At 49.9% G+C, this 16,314-nt stretch overlaps 1 long non-coding RNA gene across 1 annotated transcript in view; it reads right to left on the bottom strand.

The window, feature by feature from the left end:
- The window catches only part of LOC135538303 (uncharacterized), a 28,611-nt gene extending 12,929 nt beyond the window's left edge, over positions 1-15,682 (bottom strand). The window contains exon 1 of the long non-coding RNA XR_010455386.1: positions 15,572-15,682. This is a non-coding gene — a long non-coding RNA (uncharacterized LOC135538303). The remainder of the gene's footprint in view (positions 1-15,571) is intronic.
- Between the last annotated feature and the right edge of the window lie 632 nt (positions 15,683-16,314).

The raw sequence follows: 16,314 nt of genomic DNA on the forward strand, positions 1-16,314 counted from the left end.
ATGACCAGCAGTGAGACCTGGGAGTCTGAGGTGATGGTGTTGATGTGAGCCATGACCAGCAGTGAGACCTGGGAGTCTGGGGGTGATGGTGTTGATGTGAGCCATGACCAGCAGTGAGACCTGGGAGTCTGGGGGTGATGGTGTTGATGTGAGCCATGACCAGCAGTGAGACCTGGGAGTCTGAGGTGATGGTGTTGATGTGAGCCATGACCAGCAGTGAGACCTGGGAGTCTGGGGGTGATGGTGTTGATGTGAGCCATGAGCAGCAGTGAGACCTGGGAGTCTGAGGTGATGGTGTTGATGTGAGCCATGAGCAGCAGTGAGACCTGGGAGTCTGGGGGTGATGGTGTTGATGTGAGCCATGAGCAGCAGTGAGACCTGGGAGTCTGGGGGTGATGGTGTTGATGTGAGCCATGAGCAGCAGTGAGACCTGGGAGTCTGAGGTGATGGTGTTGATGTGAGCCATGAGCAGCAGTGAGACCTGGGAGTCTGGGGGTGATGGTGTTGATGTGAGCCATGAGCAGCAGTGAGACCTGGGAGTCTGAGGTGATGGTGTTGATGTGAGCCATGAGCAGCAGTGAGACCTGGGAGTCTGAGGTGATGGTGTTGATGTGAGCCATGACCAGCAGTGAGACCTGGGTGTCTGGGGGTGATGGTGTTGATGTGAGCCATGAGCAGCAGTGTGACCTGGGAGTCTGGGGGTGATGGTGTTGATGTGAGCCATGACCAGCAGTGAGACCTGGGAGTCTGGGGGTGATGGTGTTGATGTGAGCCATGACCAGCAGTGAGACCTGGGAGTCTGGGGGTGATGGTGTTGATGTGAGCCATGACCAGCAGTGAGACCTGGGAGTCTGAGGGTGATGGTGTTGATGTGAGCCATGAGCAGCAGTGAGACCTGGGTGTCTGGGGGTGATGGTGTTGATGTGAGCCATGACCAGCAGTGAGACCTGGGAGTCTGGGGGTGATGGTGTTGATGTGAGCCATGACCAGCAGTGAGACCTGGGAGTCTGAGGTGATGGTGTTGATGTGAGCCATGACCAGCAGTGAGACCTGGGAGTCTGAGGTGATGGTGTTGATGTGAGCCATGAGCAGCAGTGAGACCTGGGAGTCTGGGGGTGATGGTGTTGATGTGAGCCATGACCAGCAGTGAGACCTGGGAGTCTGGGGGTGATGGTGTTGATGTGAGCCATGAGCAGCAGTGAGACCTGGGAGTCTGAGGTGATGGTGTTGATGTGAGCCATGAGCAGCAGTGAGACCTGGGAGTCTGGGGGTGATGGTGTTGATGTGAGCCATGAGCAGCAGTGAGACCTGGGAGTCTGGGGGTGATGGTGTTGATGTGAGCCATGAGCAGCAGTGAGACCTGGGAGTCTGGGGGTGATGTGTTGATGTGAGCCATGAGCAGCAGTGAGACCTGGGAGTCCATGATGTGAGCAGTGAGACCTGGGAGTCTGGGGGTGATGGTGTTGATGTGAGCCATGACCAGCAGTGAGACCTGGGTGTCTGGGGGTGATGGTGTTGATGTGAGCCATGAGCAGCAGTGAGACCTGGGAGTCTGAGGTGATGGTGTTGATGTGAGCCATGACCAGCAGTGTGACCTGGGAGTCTGAGGTGATGGTGTTGATGTGAGCCATGACCAGCAGTGAGACCTGGGAGTCTGAGGTGATGGTGTTGATGTGAGCCATGACCAGCAGTGAGACCTGGGAGTCTGGGGGTGATGGTGTTGATGTGAGCCATGAGCAGCAGTGAGACCTGGGAGTCTGAGGTGATGGTGTTGATGTGAGCCATGAGCAGCAGTGAGACCTGGGTGTCTGGGGGTGATGGTGTTGATGTGAGCCATGAGCAGCAGTGAGACCTGGGAGTCTGAGGTGATGGTGTTGATGTGAGCCATGACCAGCAGTGAGACCTGGGAGTCTGGGGGTGATGGTGTTGATGTGAGCCATGACCAGCAGTGAGACCTGGGAGTCTGAGGGTGATGGTGTTGATGTGAGCCATGAGCAGCAGTGAGACCTGGGAGTCTGGGGGTGATGGTGTTGATGTGAGCCATGACCAGCAGTGAGACCTGGGAGTCTGAGGTGATGGTGTTGATGTGAGCCATGACCAGCAGTGAGACCTGGGAGTCTGGGGGTGATGGTGTTGATGTGAGCCATGACCAGCAGTGAGACCTGGGAGTCTGGGGTGATGGTGTTGATGTGAGCCATGAGCAGCAGTGAGACCTGGGAGTCTGGGGGTGATGGTGTTGATGTGAGCCATGAGCAGCAGTGAGACCTGGGAGTCTGGGGGTGATGGTGTTGATGTGAGCCATGAGCAGCAGTGAGACCTGGGAGTCTGAGGTGATGGTGTTGATGTGAGCCATGAGCAGCAGTGAGACCTGGGAGTCTGGGGGTGATGGTGTTGATGTGAGCCATGAGCAGCAGTGAGACCTGGGAGTCTGAGGTGATGGTGTTGATGTGAGCCATGACCAGCAGTGAGACCTGGGTGTCTAGGGTGATGGTGTTGATGTGAGCCATGAGCAGCAGTGAGACCTGGGAGTCTGGGGGTGATGGTGTTGATGTGAGCCATGACCAGCAGTGAGACCTGGGAGTCTGGGGGTGATGGTGTTGATGTGAGCCATGACCAGCAGTGAGACCTGGGAGTCTGGGGGTGATGGTGTTGATGTGAGCCATGACCAGCAGTGAGACCTGGGAGTCTGAGGGTGATGGTGTTGATGTGAGCCATGAGCAGCAGTGAGACCTGGGTGTCTGGGGGTGATGGTGTTGATGTGAGCCATGACCAGCAGTGAGACCTGGGAGTCTGGGGGTGATGGTGTTGATGTGAGCCATGACCAGCAGTGAGACCTGGGAGTCTGAGGTGATGGTGTTGATGTGAGCCATGACCAGCAGTGAGACCTGGGAGTCTGAGGTGATGGTGTTGATGTGAGCCATGAGCAGCAGTGAGACCTGGGAGTCTGGGGGTGATGGTGTTGATGTGAGCCATGACCAGCAGTGAGACCTGGGAGTCTGGGGGTGATGGTGTTGATGTGAGCCATGAGCAGCAGTGAGACCTGGGAGTCTGAGGTGATGGTGTTGATGTGAGCCATGAGCAGCAGTGAGACCTGGGAGTCTGGGGGTGATGGTGTTGATGTGAGCCATGAGCAGCAGTGAGACCTGGGAGTCTGGGGGTGATGGTGTTGATGTGAGCCATGAGCAGCAGTGAGACCTGGGAGTCTGGGGGTGATGGTGTTGATGTGAGCCATGAGCAGCAGTGAGACCTGGGAGTCTGGGGGTGATGGTGTTGATGTGAGCCATGACCAGCAGTGAGACCTGGGTGTCTGGGGGTGATGGTGTTGATGTGAGCCATGACCAGCAGTGAGACCTGGGAGTCTGAGGGTGATGGTGTTGATGTGAGCCATGAGCAGCAGTGAGACCTGGGAGTCTGAGGTGATGGTGTTGATGTGAGCCATGAGCAGCAGTGAGACCTGGGAGTCTGGGGGTGATGGTGTTGATGTGAGCCATGAGCAGCAGTGAGACCTGGGAGTCTGGGGGTGATGGTGTTGATGTGAGCCATGAGCAGCAGTGAGACCTGGGAGTCTGAGGTGATGGTGTTGATGTGAGCCATGAGTAGCAGTGAGACCTGGGAGTCTGGGGGTGATGGTGTTGATGTGAGCCATGACCAGCAGTGAGACCTGGGTGTCTGGGGGTGATGGTGTTGATGTGAGCCATGAGCAGCAGTGAGACCTGGGAGTCTGAGGTGATGGTGTTGATGTGAGCCATGACCAGCAGTGTGACCTGGGAGTCTGAGGTGATGGTGTTGATGTGAGCCATGACCAGCAGTGAGACCTGGGAGTCTGAGGTGATGGTGTTGATGTGAGCCATGACCAGCAGTGAGCTGGGAGTCTGGGGGTGAGACCATGAGGCAGTCTGGGAGTCTGAGGTGATGGTGTTGATGTGAGCCATGAGCAGCAGTGAGACCTGGGTGTCTGGGGGTGATGGTGTTGATGTGAGCCATGAGCAGCAGTGAGACCTGGGAGTCTGAGGTGATGGTGTTGATGTGAGCCATGACCAGCAGTGAGACCTGGGAGTCTGGGGGTGATGGTGTTGATGTGAGCCATGACCAGCAGTGAGACCTGGGAGTCTGGGGGTGATGGTGTTGATGTGAGCCATGACCAGCAGTGAGACCTGGGAGTCTGAGGTGATGGTGTTGATGTGAGCCATGACCAGCAGTGAGACCTGGGTGTCTAGGGTGATGGTGTTGATGTGAGCCATGAGCAGCAGTGAGACCTGGGAGTCTGGGGGTGATGGTGTTGATGTGAGCCATGACCAGCAGTGAGACCTGGGAGTCTGGGGTGATGTGTTGATGTGATGACCAGCAGTGAGCCTGGGAGTCTGGGGGTGATGGTGTTGATGTGAGCCATGACCAGCAGTGAGACCTGGGAGTCTGAGGGTGATGGTGTTGATGTGAGCCATGAGCAGCAGTGAGACCTGGGTGTCTGGGGGTGATGGTGTTGATGTGAGCCATGACCAGCAGTGAGACCTGGGAGTCTGGGGGTGATGGTGTTGATGTGAGCCATGACCAGCAGTGAGACCTGGGAGTCTGAGGTGATGGTGTTGATGTGAGCCATGACCAGCAGTGAGACCTGGGAGTCTGAGGTGATGGTGTGATGTGAGCCATGAGCAGCAGTGAGACCTGGGAGTCTGGGGGTGATGGTGTTGATGTGAGCCATGACCAGCAGTGAGACCTGGGAGTCTGGGGGTGATGGTGTTGATGTGAGCCATGAGCAGCAGTGAGACCTGGGAGTCTGAGGTGATGGTGTTGATGTGAGCCATGAGCAGCAGTGAGACCTGGGAGTCTGGGGGTGATGGTGTTGATGTGAGCCATGAGCAGCAGTGAGACCTGGGAGTCTGGGGGTGATGGTGTTGATGTGAGCCATGAGCAGCAGTGAGACCTGGGAGTCTGGGGGTGATGGTGTTGATGTGAGCCATGAGCAGCAGTGAGACCTGGGAGTCTGGGGGTGATGGTGTTGATGTGAGCCATGACCAGCAGTGAGACCTGGGTGTCTGGGGGTGATGGTGTTGATGTGAGCCATGACCAGCAGTGAGACCTGGGAGTCTGAGGGTGATGGTGTTGATGTGAGCCATGAGCAGCAGTGAGACCTGGGAGTCTGAGGTGATGGTGTTGATGTGAGCCATGAGCAGCAGTGAGACCTGGGAGTCTGGGGTGATGGTGTTGATGTGAGCCATGAGCAGCAGTGAGACCTGGGAGTCTGGGGGTGATGGTGTTGATGTGAGCCATGAGCAGCAGTGAGACCTGGGAGTCTGAGCCATGGTGATGGACCTGGGAGTCTGGGGGTGATGGTGTTGATGTGAGCCATGACCAGCAGTGAGACCTGGGTGTCTGGGGGTGATGGTGTTGATGTGAGCCATGAGCAGCAGTGAGACCTGGGAGTCTGAGGTGATGGTGTTGATGTGAGCCATGACCAGCAGTGTGACCTGGGAGCAGTTGATGTGAGCCTGACCAGGTGAGTCTGGGAGTCTGAGGTGATGGTGTTGATGTGAGCCATGACCAGCAGTGAGACCTGGGAGTCTGGGGGTGATGGTGTTGATGTGAGCCATGAGCAGCAGTGAGACCTGGGAGTCTGAGGTGATGGTGTTGATGTGAGCCATGAGCAGCAGTGAGACCTGGGTGTCTGGGGGTGATGGTGTTGATGTGAGCCATGAGCAGCAGTGAGACCTGGGAGTCTGGGTGATGGTGTTGATGTGAGCCATGACCAGCAGTGAGACCTGGGAGTCTGGGGGTGATGGTGTTGATGTGAGCCATGACCAGCAGTGAGACCTGGGAGTCTGAGGGTGATGGTGTTGATGTGAGCCATGAGCAGCAGTGAGACCTGGGAGTCTGGGGGTGATGGTGTTGATGTGAGCCATGACCAGCAGTGAGACCTGGGAGTCTGAGGTGAGTGAGAGCCTGACCAGCAGTGAGTCTGGGAGTCTGGGGGTGATGGTGTTGATGTGAGCCATGACCAGCAGTGAGACCTGGGAGTCTGGGGGTGATGGTGTTGATGTGAGCCATGAGCAGCAGTGAGACCTGGGAGTCTGGGGGTGATGGTGTTGATGTGAGCCATGAGCAGCAGTGAGACCTGGGAGTCTGGGGGTGATGGTGTTGATGTGAGCCATGAGCAGCAGTGAGACCTGGGAGTCTGAGGTGATGGTGTTGATGTGAGCCATGAGCAGCAGTGAGACCTGGGAGTCTGGGGGTGATGGTGTTGATGTGAGCCATGAGCAGCAGTGAGACCTGGGAGTCTGAGGTGATGGTGTTGATGGTGAGACCTGGGTGTCTAGGGTGATGGTGTTGATGTGAGCCATGAGCAGCAGTGAGACCTGGGAGTCTGGGGGTGATGGTGTTGATGTGAGCCATGACCAGCAGTGAGACCTGGGAGTCTGGGGGTGATGGTGTTGATGTGAGCCATGACCAGCAGTGAGACCTGGGAGTCTGGGGGTGATGGTGTTGATGTGAGCCATGACCAGCAGTGAGACCTGGGAGTCTGAGGGTGATGGTGTTGATGTGAGCCATGAGCAGCAGTGAGACCTGGGTGTCTGGGGGTGATGGTGTTGATGTGAGCCATGACCAGCAGTGAGACCTGGGAGTCTGGGGGTGATGGTGTTGATGTGAGCCATGACCAGCAGTGAGACCTGGGAGTCTGAGGTGATGGTGTTGATGTGAGCCATGCCAGTGACCTGGGAGTCAGCCATGAGCAGCAGTGAGACCTGGGAGTCTGGGGGTGATGGTGTTGATGTGAGCCATGACCAGCAGTGAGACCTGGGAGTCTGGGGGTGATGGTGTTGATGAGCCATGAGCCATGAGACCAGCATGGTGTGAGAGCCATGAGCAGCAGTGAGACCTGGGAGTCTGGGGGTGATGGTGTTGATGTGAGCCATGAGCAGCAGTGAGACCTGGGAGTCTGGGGGTGATGGTGTTGATGTGAGCCATGAGCAGCAGTGAGACCTGGGAGTCTGGGGGTGATGGTGTTGATGTGAGCCATGAGCAGCAGTGAGACCTGGGAGTCTGGGGGTGATGGTGTTGATGTGAGCCATGACCAGCAGTGAGACCTGGGTGTCTGGGGGTGATGGTGTTGATGTGAGCCATGACCAGCAGTGAGACCTGGGAGTCATGACCAGCAGTGAGACCTGGGAGTCTGGGGTGATGGTGTTGATGTGAGCCATGACCAGCAGTGTGACCTGGGAGTCTGAGGTGATGGTGTTGATGTGAGCCATGACCAGCAGTGAGACCTGGGAGTCTGGGGGTGATGGTGTTGATGCCATGAGCAGCAGTGAGACCTGGGAGTCTGGGGGTGATGGTGTTGATGTGAGCCATGAGCAGCAGTGAGACCTGGGAGTCTGGGGGTGATGGTGTTGATGTGAGCCATGAGCAGCAGTGAGACCTGGGAGTCTGGGGGTGATGGTGTTGATGTGAGCCATGACCAGCAGTGAGACCTGTGAGCCATGGCAGCAGTGAGACCTGGGAGGGGTGATGGTGTTGATGTGAGCCATGACCAGCAGTGAGACCTGTTGGGAGTCTGAGACCTGGGGTGATGGTGTTGATGTGAGCCATGAGCAGCAGTGAGACCTGGGAGTCTGGGGGTGATGGTGTTGATGTGGCCATGAGTGAGACCTGGGAGTCTGGGGGTGATGGTGTTGATGTGAGCCATGACCAGCAGTGAGACCTGGGAGTCTGGGGTGATGGTGTTGATGTGAGCCATGACCAGCAGTGAGACCTGGGAGTCTGAGGGTGATGGTGTTGATGTGAGCCATGAGCAGCAGTGAGACCTGGGAGTCTGGGGGTGATGGTGTTGATGTGAGCCATGACCAGCAGTGAGACCTGGGAGTCTGGGGGTGATGGTGTTGATGTGAGCCATGCAGCAGTGATACCTGGGTGTCTGGGGGTGATGGTGTTGAGAGCCATGCAGTGACCTGGGTGTCTGGGGGTGATGGTGTTGATGTGAGCCATGACCAGCAGTGAGACCTGGGAGTCTGGGGGTGATGGTGTTGATGTGAGCCATGACCAGCAGTGAGACCTGGGTGTCTAGGGGTGATGGTGTTGATGTGAGCCATGAGCAGCAGTGAGACCTGGGAGTCTGGGGGTGATGGTGTTGATGTGAGCCATGACCAGCAGTGAGACCTGGGTGTCTGGGGGTGATGGTGTTGATGTGAGCCATGAGCAGCAGTGAGACCTGGGAGTCTGGGGGTGATGGTGTTGATGTGAGCCATGAGCAGCAGTGAGACCTGGGAGTCTAGGGTGATGGTGTTGATGTGAGCCATGAGCAGCAGTGAGACCTGGGAGTCTGGGGGTGATGGTGTTGATGTGAGCCATGAGCAGCAGTGAGACCTGGGAGTCTGAGGTGATGGTGTTGATGTGAGCCATGAGCAGCAGTGAGACCTGGGAGTCTGAGGTGATGGTGTTGATGTGAGCCATGAGCAGCAGTGAGACCTGGGAGTCTGGGGGTGATGGTGTTGATGTGAGCCATGACCAGCAGTGAGACCTGGGAGTCTAGGGTGATGGTGTTGATGTGAGCCATGACCAGCCTAGAGATGTGAGTCCTACGTGGTGGCAGTCATTTAGACAGGTTACCATGGCATTCTTGGGCACAAGGACTATGGTAGTCTGCTTGAAACATGTAGGTATTACAGACTGGGTCAGGGAGAAAATGTCTTGCCAGCTGGTCAGCTCTGCGTATGCGTCCTAGTAATCAGTCTGGCCCTGCGGCCTTGTGCATGTTAACTTATTTAACAGGTCTTACTCACATCCGCTATGGAGAGCGTGATCACACAGTTGTCCGGAAAGGCTGATGCTTTCATGCATGGTTCAGTGCTGCTTGCCTCGAAGTGAGCATAGAAGGCATTTAGCTCTTCTGGTACGTCTGTGTCACTGGGCAGCTCGTGGCTGGGTTTCGCTTTGTAATCTGTGATAGTTTGCAAGCGCTGCCACATCCAACGAGCGACAGACCCGGTGTAGTAGGATTCAAACTTGATCCTGTATTAAACGCTTTGCCTGTTTTATGGTTCGTCGGAGGGCATAGCGGGGTTTCTTATAAGTGTACAGATTAGTGTCCCGCTCCTTGAAAGCGGAAGCTCTAGCCTTTAGCTCAGTGCAGATGTTGCCTGTGATCCATGGCTTCTGGTTTGGATATGTACGTACAGTCACTGTGGTGACAAAATCGTTGATGCACTTATTAATGAAGCCGGTGACTGATGTGGACCACTTCTGTATTGAGCGAGTCACTGGTACTTCCCGTTTGAGTTTTTGCTTGTAAGCAGGAATCGGGAGGATGATTTGCCAAACGGAGAGCGAGGCAGAGCTTCGTATCTGTCTCTGTGTGTGTAGTAAAAGGTGATTTCGAGTTTTGCACAGGTGCATGCTGGTAGAAATGAGGTAAAACTGGCCATTAGGTGTGCGGTCTCTGGATGAGCATCTTCTTGTTTGCTTATGGCCCTATACAGCTAGGTGAGTCACCATTAAGTGTTGCCGACAACACACAGCGTGGTGCCAGGACAAAACCTCTCCCTCAACAAGACAAAGGCACAGGAAACGAACTACAGGAAACGAAGGGCCGAGCACGCCACCATTCACATTGACGGGTCTGTAGGGGAGGGGTCGAGAGCTTCAAGTTCCTCTATGTTCACATCACTAAAGAACTATCATGGTCCAAACTAGAGGTCGACCGATTAATCGGAATGGCCGATTAATTAGGGCCGATTTCAAGCTTTCATAACAATCGGAAATCGGTATTTTTGGGCACCGATTTGCCAATTTTTTGTTTTTACATTTTGTTTTTATACCTTTATTTAACTCGGCAAGTCAGTTAAGAACACATTCTTATTTTCAATAACGGCCTAGGAACGGTGGGCTAGCTTTCTCGTTCAGGGGCAGAACGACAGATTTTCAACTTGTCGGCTCGGGGGATCCAATCTTGCAATCTTACAGTTAACTAGTCCAAAGCAATAACGACCTGCCTCTCTCTCGTTGCACTCCACAAGGAGACTGCCTGTTATGCGAATGCAGTAAGCCAAGGTAAGTTGCTAGCTAGCATTAAACTTATAAAAAACAATCAATCCTAATCACTAGTTAACTACACATGGTTGATGATATTATCTAGCGTGTCCTGCGTTGCATATAATCTGACTGAGCATACAAGCATCTGACTGAGCGGTGGTAGGCAGAAGCAGGCGCAGCGCGTAAACATTAATTCAAACAGCACTTTTGTGCGTTTTGCCAGCAGCGCTTCGTTGTGCGTCAAGCATTGCGCTGTTTATGACTTCAAGCCTATCAACTCCGAAATGAGACTGGTGTAACCGAAGTGAAATGGCTAGCTAGTAATAACTACAACCTAAAACTTCTTACCTGGGAATATTGAAGACTCATGTTAAAATGAACCACCAGGTTTCATATGTTCTCATGTTCTGAGCAAGGAACTTAAACGTTAGCTTTCTTACATGGCACATATTGCACTTTTACTTTCTTCTCCAACACTTTGTTTTTGCATTATTTAAACCAAATTGAACATGTTTCATTATATACTTGAGGCTAAATTGATTTCATTGATGTTAATCGGTATTGGCTTTTTTGGTCCTCCAATAATCGGTATCGGCGTTGAAAAATCATAATCGGTCGACCTCTAGTCCAAACACACCAACACAGTCGTGACGAGTTCACGACCATTGCCTCTCCCCCTCAGGAGGCTGAAAAGATTTGGCATGGGGCCCTCAGATCCTCAAAAAGTTATACAGCTGCACCACTGAGAGCATCTTGACTGGCTGCATCACCGCTTGGTATGGCAACTGCTTGGCATCCGACCGCAAGGCACTACAAAGGGTAGTGCATACAGCCCTGTATATCACTGGGGCCGAGCTCCCGGCCATCCAGGACCTCTATACCAGGCGGTGTCAGAGGAAGGCCCTAAAAATTGTCAAAGACTCCAGCCAACCAAGTCATCTCTGCTACCGTGGCCCAGCGGTAGCAGAGATGACTTGGGTGGCTGGAGTCTTTGAACTCAGTGGACTTGGAGACTAGAAGTGTTCCTGGGGGTGTAAACTCAGTGGACTTGGAAACTAGAAGTGTTCCTGGGGTGTAAACTCAGTGGACTTGGAGACTAGAAGTGTTCCTGAGTAGAATGGACCTTTTACTGCAGCACAACGTACACAAGATAAGAGTACACACACAAACAACATTGTTGACCATTTAGGATTCAAATAAACAAATAAATCACATATCTTATATAAAATATGTAATTATTCTTTGTATGATAACAAGTATAAAATGTATTGATAATTCAGCACTAATTATTAATTTATAAAGTATACCCAGAGAGGAAGAGAGGCCCAACTCGGCTGCAAATCTGTCTCTCTCCAGCAGGGGGCGTTTTCTTGTTGTTTCACCCACCAAGCAGGCAGTTTTGTATGGAGGTCAATGAGAGGGAGTCGAATTTGGTCAACAACAAAAGCAATGACTTAATTGCTACACTAGATGAATTTGATCAAATAAAAGTTTCGTAATGCTTAAGTCGTTACGACTGTACTGATATAAAACTAGGACACGTGACATTCGGGACACGCTACTTTTAGGAGAAAAAAACGCTCGAGATGGCTTTGCATATTCATGGCATGAGGCTAGTAGCGTATATCAAATAGTAAACAAGTAGTAAATGGTAGTAGCATAGCATATCTCTCCATTGAATACAGGCAATTGATGTCAACAACCCTCATCAAATATTCAAAAACGGATTACAATAATGAGATGAGGCCACCAGTTCAGAGAGCAAGACAGACGCTTTGTGGACAACCACTCCCATTATTAAGGCGGAGAGACATGCATCCTCTTCAGTTTATCCATAATGTTTGGTAAACATGACAGGACTCTTATTCTGGAGGATTCCATAATGTTTGGTAAACATGACGGGACTCTTATTCTGAAGGATTCCATAATGTTTGGTAAACATGACGGGACTCTTATTCTGGAGGATTCCATAATGTTTGGTAAACATGACGGGACTCTTATTCTGAAGGATTCCATAATGTTTGGTAAACATGACGGGACTCTTATTCTGAAGGATTCCAAAAGATCCAATGACAACAACCGGTTCCAAGAAGCGAGTAAGACGGAAAAGGCGACTGTGCTTGAATCTGAAAGTGGGGCGAGTGAAGTGTGTGATAACGAATGGAAACTAGTGAAATCAAAAAATGGAAACCAAAACTGGCCAAAGTTGTAGTAGAAGACAAGGACCGGTCCAATAACGCATTTCTTAATGGACGGCATTGTTTTGGACAAGGAGGTTAATTTGGGAGATCCATTTGTAATACTGAGGACTGTGAAGAACGCAGTGAAGAACGCAGTCAGAAGTAACCTGTATTGATCTTCGGAGCCTGCCAAAGGAGGATATAGCTGACGAGTCCCAGGATTGGTCAGTGCACGTCACCTGACCTGTATGGTGAATGGAAGGAAGGAGAAAAGCCTGTCGATATTATTGTTGTTTGAGGAGACTCTACCTGAACAAGTGAAGCTGAGATATGCAGTGAGAGCATTTATGTCCAAACCATTACAGTCGGGGGGGAATTGTAAAGGATATGATCAATTGTTTGCAGATGGGAGAAGTATGATATTGAAGAATCTGTGAATGGAAAATGTTGCAACTGTGGTGGGGTTCATACTTCCTTGAGTGCCCTGTTAGCGAGGTTGAGGTGTCAAGGATCAGGGCTGTGCAGCAGATCTCCTATGTGGAGGCAGTGAAGAGAGTCGAAGGGGAAGAGGCAACAGTGTTGAAGATATGGCAGGGGGAGGCATTGCAACCAGTTGCTAGTGTTTTAAGTTGATTTATCTGGATACACTCATAGTAAAGAAGGTGAAGGTGGATTGTGTGGCATTTATAGCCACAGTGATTAATTGTACAGCACAAGTGTCTTACAAGCCCAAGAAGCTGGATATCATTATATCTGCAGCAGATGTGTTTTGGGGTCTCTAAGACTTCACGGCAGAAGCACTGCAACGACTATTGTTGCTAGGAAATGTCCCGTCCTCACAGGATGTGTCTATTTTTATAGGTTTATTTATAGGTTGATTTTGTTTAGCAAATTTCATTTTTTGATAGTTTGTAAAAAAAAATTACAAACAATATTATAATAATACCCAGATCCTGATTATCCACCCCACAGTAGGTGGCGGAATGCACATCCAATTGTTGCAAACGCCATTATACCATAGAAGAAGAAGATCCGTGACCTGGAAATACTTAGTTACTCTTGCCTGCTTCACAGCTGTAATCACAGAAAGAACAATGAGACAGATATTTCACTGGATGTATAAATATGAAGCATCTGCTTGGTGGTTCAACAGCGTATTAAGTTTAGTTGACTTTAGCCTTTGCCAAAGTATTTTTTTTTAAATGTAGGAGTGCAAAGTTGAATTGAGTTATTGCACACGGCTCATTTCACAGAGTAGGCATTCCCTAACGGAAATATGCAGATGTATGAACGGGCCAATAGGATCTCGCTAGCTCACGCTCATTCTGCCCACTATAGTCAATTCCCATTGGAAACGACAGGCTGTGGTTTCTTAGTTTAGTTATAAAAATCTTTGGCCTTATTATTTTGATTGACATTCCTTCTTAATTTGCTTGAAAACATTATGGAAAAATGGTTACGCCTTGATCACGCCACCACGATCATTGTATTTTGGTGCACCAGAAGTACATTCATTAATTCAAATCAAATTTTATTTGTCACATACACATGGTTAGCAGATGTTAATGCGAGTGTAGCGACATGCTTCTAGTTCCGACCATGCAGTAATACCTAACAATTTCACAACTACCTTTCACACACAAGTGTAAAGGAATGAATACGAATATGTACATATACAGATGAGCGATGGCCGAACGACACAGGCAAGATGCAGTAGATGGTACAGAGTACAGTATATACATATGAGATGAGTAATGTAGGGTATGTAAACATTATATAAAGTGACTAGTGATACATTTATTTCATCCAAAAATGTATTAAAGTGGCTAAAGATGCGAGTCAGTATGTTGGCAGCAGCCACTCAATGTTAGTGATGGATGGCCTTAAGATTGAAAAACAGCTTCTGTCTCTCGGTCCCAGCTTTGATGCACCTGTAACGTAAACTCACCCTATTCTGTACAAATGTGCGAAACCACGACTTTCAAACGAGACTACAAAGAAAATTAATGGGACTGTTGACGTCAAAAATCGGGTGTGTGAACTAGGTTTCTATTCAAGCGTTGATCGACATGGCAATGGAGAAGTTTTTTAAAAACTGGCCCTCCGTTACATCTTGATGTGTCATGTAACGTATAGCACGCATAAAGCAACTTTTTCTGTCTTACAATCTCTCCACCAGGTGTAGCACTTCTCTCATTGTTTACAAACAAGAAATGGACAGTGACGGGGTAAGGGGGGGATACCTAGTCATTTTTTACGTCATCATTGCATGCGATCATCATTCTCAAAGCCGCTGTTTACTTCTAAGATCACTTTAACGACGCCCTAAAAAAAAAAAAAATTTGACACAAACCTTCAATAGGTAACGACACATTATATAAACTCTTTATAGTGTTTCATTTACATTTTAGAGGCGATAAGGTGATAAGTTGGACAGATCGAGTGAAAAAAAATCAATTTTCCCACAAGACAGCTGTCCTCACCATCACGCATTAGTTTAGCTTCCCCACCCGCCTTTTAAAAAAAGACCAGACGGGCTCATTGCCTGCTTGAATTATGCAGAAACGGGCAGCGTTTAGGTCATGTAATTGATTTTGTTGGAAAGGGGAGGCATTGTGCTTTACAATGAAATAACATTTGATCTGGAAGTATTAAGGTTTTGGGAAGCTAAAATAAGGGCAATTGTACAGACCGAGGCGATGTAGGAGTTTACGTTACTGACCTCGCCTACTTGATGATAGCGGGATGAACAGGCAGTGGAACAATGCGTTTGCCTTGCGTCGCAGTGCGTTCTGAGTGGTGCATACGTTGAATTTATCGAACGTGCATGCGTAAATGCATGCGTGGACGGCTTGGCAGAAATTGTAGCTGAAGGTTGAACTTTTGTTGCACAAATATCCAGATGATGCTGCGTACCATTTTGCACAATGACACTGTAGGTTTGTTCAAGGAATTAACTGTTTGCATAATCGGGAAGCCGGGAAGTTTAGCAACGGTTAGTCATAATATTGCGAGTTAGCTACCTAGATAGGTTAGTTATACAAATATTTGGTTTGGCTAAACAATTGAGCAGCCGGTTAGATAATTCCTCGCTACAGTCATTTTACTCACGATGAGTCGACAGCTGGCTAACTATTAAATAAAAGTCACACTTCAACCGTGACCATGAAATGAAGTTAGCATGTTAGCTAGCTAGCTACACAAACGGGTCGGACGGGAGATGTGTTGCTAACTGGCTAACAGCTAACTAGCTGGGGGAACAACAAAACCAGGCCGCGGAAACCAGTGCGGTTTCATCCTGGAATGCGTTGGTTTACAGACCGTGTTACAAGCATCATTAAAACAAATAATAACAATTAGCAATAGGTTACCTGGAACTGATTTCCTGTAGCGAATTGTTTGGCTGAAAATAATTGGAAATGGTGAGGTCTCGTAGAGCAGCGGAAACAATGTGTCCACTTTCCGAGTGAGTTTGGTCTGGATTATGAGACGCTGCAGGAAATGTTCGTGAGCGTCGTATCAGCGTAGTCATTGTGCATGTTTTACCGGCCTCCGACGGAAAGAAGTCAGGCAAAACAAACGAAAATAGATTTCTCAACCAAAACAAGACAGCTATCGTTACATTATATCTGCAGTGTGATGTTATATTATTCCAATAGTGTACAGCATCTGTTATCCTTTATTATCATCATGTTACTATACTGACATGTCATCGATAAATACAATCTACCAACGAAGAAGAGGCATTACAGACAGTAGCCATGAAGTGCCATTTAGTGCTTTGAAAGGCTGGTCATGGCTCACAACAGCATCCTTCCGGATACCGTAGACCAGGTATTAAAAATGTGATTCACATTAATAAACAGTCTATTTATATTTTCCAACGGGGCTATACATTTGGGTGAGGGTTTTTTCTAGCCTGAATAGCCTCGTTTCACTGACAAAAAATAAAATTAAACCATCTAGTGTTCAGTGAAATAACAAAATGTCAAATACAAAATGTTAAATAATTAACATCCAATCACATTAACCGCGGCTCTCTCGTGGGAATTCCACTAACGGTTTGCGTGTAGCCAAACGTAGCTGCTGCTCATGTTGGTATCCGTACTGATGG

The sequence above is a fragment of the Oncorhynchus masou genome, unplaced genomic scaffold (genome assembly GCF_036934945.1).
Source record: "Oncorhynchus masou masou isolate Uvic2021 unplaced genomic scaffold, UVic_Omas_1.1 unplaced_scaffold_938, whole genome shotgun sequence".
In the NCBI taxonomy this organism is placed as follows: Eukaryota; Metazoa; Chordata; class Actinopteri; order Salmoniformes; family Salmonidae; genus Oncorhynchus; species Oncorhynchus masou.